The following is a 3,183-nucleotide window of genomic DNA, read 5'->3' as shown; positions in this document are numbered from 1 at the left end:
CAAACTGAACCTCTAAGTTATAAACATTACCACTTTAAATTCTTTTTTTTTAGCTTCAATATGTGTTACACAAAACATTGAACCTACATAAAATTGTAAAGATTTATATTTCGAACATCAATTAAATTAAATTCTTATATTATACTCTATATAAACTTTAGAGTATGTTAATATTACCGGTAACCGTTTTCCTTTTACGTATAATTAACTTATCGTTAACCGATCAAAATCATCCTGCAGCGAAATATGATATCGGGTTGGAAAACTAATTTTTTATCTCACGACCGAAACCACCTATTCGATTAATCGAGAGTAAAGGGGTAAGACAAAGTAGTAAAGTAATTGTTGACCAAATCATGTGGCTACCAAATACGAAGTCCAGTTGGCCGTTGCATCTTCCAACTTTTTTTAATCGAAAAAATACTGCAATATTACAGAGTATAAATCCTTTCATTTTTCATATATTTTGCTCTCAAAAACATAATAAAAATAAATGTCTATAAATTTATAGTGGAAAAACATTATGACGAAAACATTGAGAACCGCAGCAACGCACGGGCTTCCGAATCTAGTTTATATTAAATTCCGTTTTCTCGCTAAAAAGATAAAATAAAAAATAAGGTACCAAAAAGATGGTTGAACAACCTAGATATATACTATTGACAAGAGTATTGACTTATTTCTGTAATGTTTAGTTACTACTTACTAGTAGTCAAACATGTGTTTGTACACGGGCTTATTGTACTAAAAACTCCTATGTTAGATATTAAGGTGTCTTTAGAGTTTAGACCGTCATTAAATCTCTGCAAAAGGTGTCGTTGCATTTGGCTGTGTTACATAATAATAACACGGAAAGGAATGTCTAATAGTTGTCAACGTCTTAAGTTTCTTGTCGTCTACGTACTACACACTGAGAGTCTTCTACTTCACATATAGCCTGGTTCATATTTATATAAAAAATTTTGTTTTTTGTTATAAAAAGTTCAGTTTGACTTTGAGTTGACATCTAAAACAATTGAACTGATATCATTCTTGTGATGGGATGGGCCTATCAGAGACATTATTGTTGCTCATTATTTTTATTCACAAATTATTTTTAATCAAAATTTTTGAAATGTGAGTCACCTTTCAGATTAGTTATAGTAATGTGTGACATAAATTGTGCTTTCATCCTAGTATATTTTTGAACATCTTCATTAATGGCCGGGTTCAATTTGTTTCAACATCATGTGTCTACTTTCTCATATACCAGAGCAATCAATTAACATTAAAGAAGTGTTGACGATAAGTCCATTTTAGGATGATCCATGCACATGTGAGTTGGTTGGTTCTGAACCTATCTTGTGATTTATAATTGGAATCTTGTGTTCTTTCACCAATATATATTACATATATATAATCATATATACGCTATTATAGTTATTGCAAGTTATTTTCTTCACTAGCATGTCAGATTTAAAAATAGGCATTGTTAGTTTATACAATCTAGACATTATATATTTATCCGTAAAAAGATTTTCCTTTAGATGTATAAAACCAAAAAAAGCTAACTTGAGAAACATGAAAATATATTATACACTTTAAATAAATATATATAAAATAGTTTTCTAAACATAACTCTTAGGGTTATACATAAGATATTAGGACATGCATTCTTTTATTGTACGGAGTAACTTGTTAATAACCGGCCCTAATAACTACCTTACTAACATTACGTACTACCACTAAATGCATCAATTGTTTTCTTAAGCGATGTCGGAACCAACTCACCTGATCATTTCCCTGGATGAACCAATACAGTCCTACCGTCGCTCAGGAGGAAACCCCCACAACGAATCCATACGAGCATCGCTTAAGTTAAAACCCCCTCGTGTGAGGCTCAAATGCATATAGGACGTCTGAAACCTCCAAGGCTCATGAATGGGCGGATAAGCATAAGAGAAATATTTTTGCAGCACATGAGAGGAGTCAAACTCCCGACCTCCCGTATGGATAGTCAGGTCACCACTAATGCGCCAACAGCCCAACATCTTGCGGCAGTGTTATGGTTGGAAGTTCTCTTATAAGTAAAAGATTCTTGCATGCATCAATATGATTGGTTTATAAGGCGACCTAAACTTAAGGAGTAGGGACCAATTTGGCTTGAGGTGGTAATGTGATATGAAGCTGTCAAGTATCTGTTCACGATGAAGTACAAAAAAAAAAATAAAAAAATAAAAAAATAAATAAATAACGAGCATGTATTTGTCACGTTACTAGTAACAAGGCAACTTTTTCATAAAATTGTCGTGAGTTATATTATCATTAAGTAAAGGGCGTGCATAGTGATTTTCATTCGAGTAACCATTCAAAATGTGTGATATAGTTGTGAAATTTTGACACATCTATACGCAGTGGCGAATCTAGGATTCGGACTCAATGCGCCAACAGCCCAACATCTTGCGGCAGTGTTATGGTTGGAAGTTCTCTTATAAGTAAAAGATTCTTGCATGCATCAATATGATTGGTTTATAAGGTTTGGCGACCTAAACTTAAGGAGTAGGGACCAGTTTGGCTTGAGGTGGTAATGTGATATGAAGCTGTCAAGTATCTGTTCACGATGAAGTACAAAAAAAAAATTAAAAAAATAACGAGCATGTATTTGTCACGTTATTAGTAACAAGGCAACTTTTCCATAAAATTGTCGTGAGTTATATTACCATTAAGTAAAGGGCGTGCAAAGTGATTTTCATTCGAGTAACCATTCAAAATGTGTGATATAGTTGTGAAATTTTGACACATCTATACGCAGTGGCGAATCTAGGATTCGGACTCAATGGGGTCCCAAATTTTTTTCAGTACTAAGTATATTTAAATGTTATTTTAGTGGTGGTTTACCTCAAACAAACTACAAATTCGAAAAATATACATGATCCGATTAGTTAAATTTGGTGGTATTATATACAATTTAAAAGAAAAACACTAAATTCGAAAAATATATGGAGTCCTATAGTTAAATTTAGTGGTGTACTCTACAATTTAACGAGTATTTTCTACTTAAAAATTTTAAATTAGTGATGTCTCGTGACCCCACAAATTGCAAGCTAGGTTCGCCACTGTATATACGTCAATTCATGTGATTATATACCCCGTATACAAGATCATTTAAAATGTTGAAATATTTCTATTTATTTGAAGAAAAAA

This window comes from Rutidosis leptorrhynchoides, chromosome 4, assembly GCF_046630445.1.
Source record: "Rutidosis leptorrhynchoides isolate AG116_Rl617_1_P2 chromosome 4, CSIRO_AGI_Rlap_v1, whole genome shotgun sequence".
In the NCBI taxonomy this organism is placed as follows: Eukaryota; Viridiplantae; Streptophyta; class Magnoliopsida; order Asterales; family Asteraceae; genus Rutidosis; species Rutidosis leptorrhynchoides.
This window is presented reverse-complemented; position numbering follows the sequence as displayed.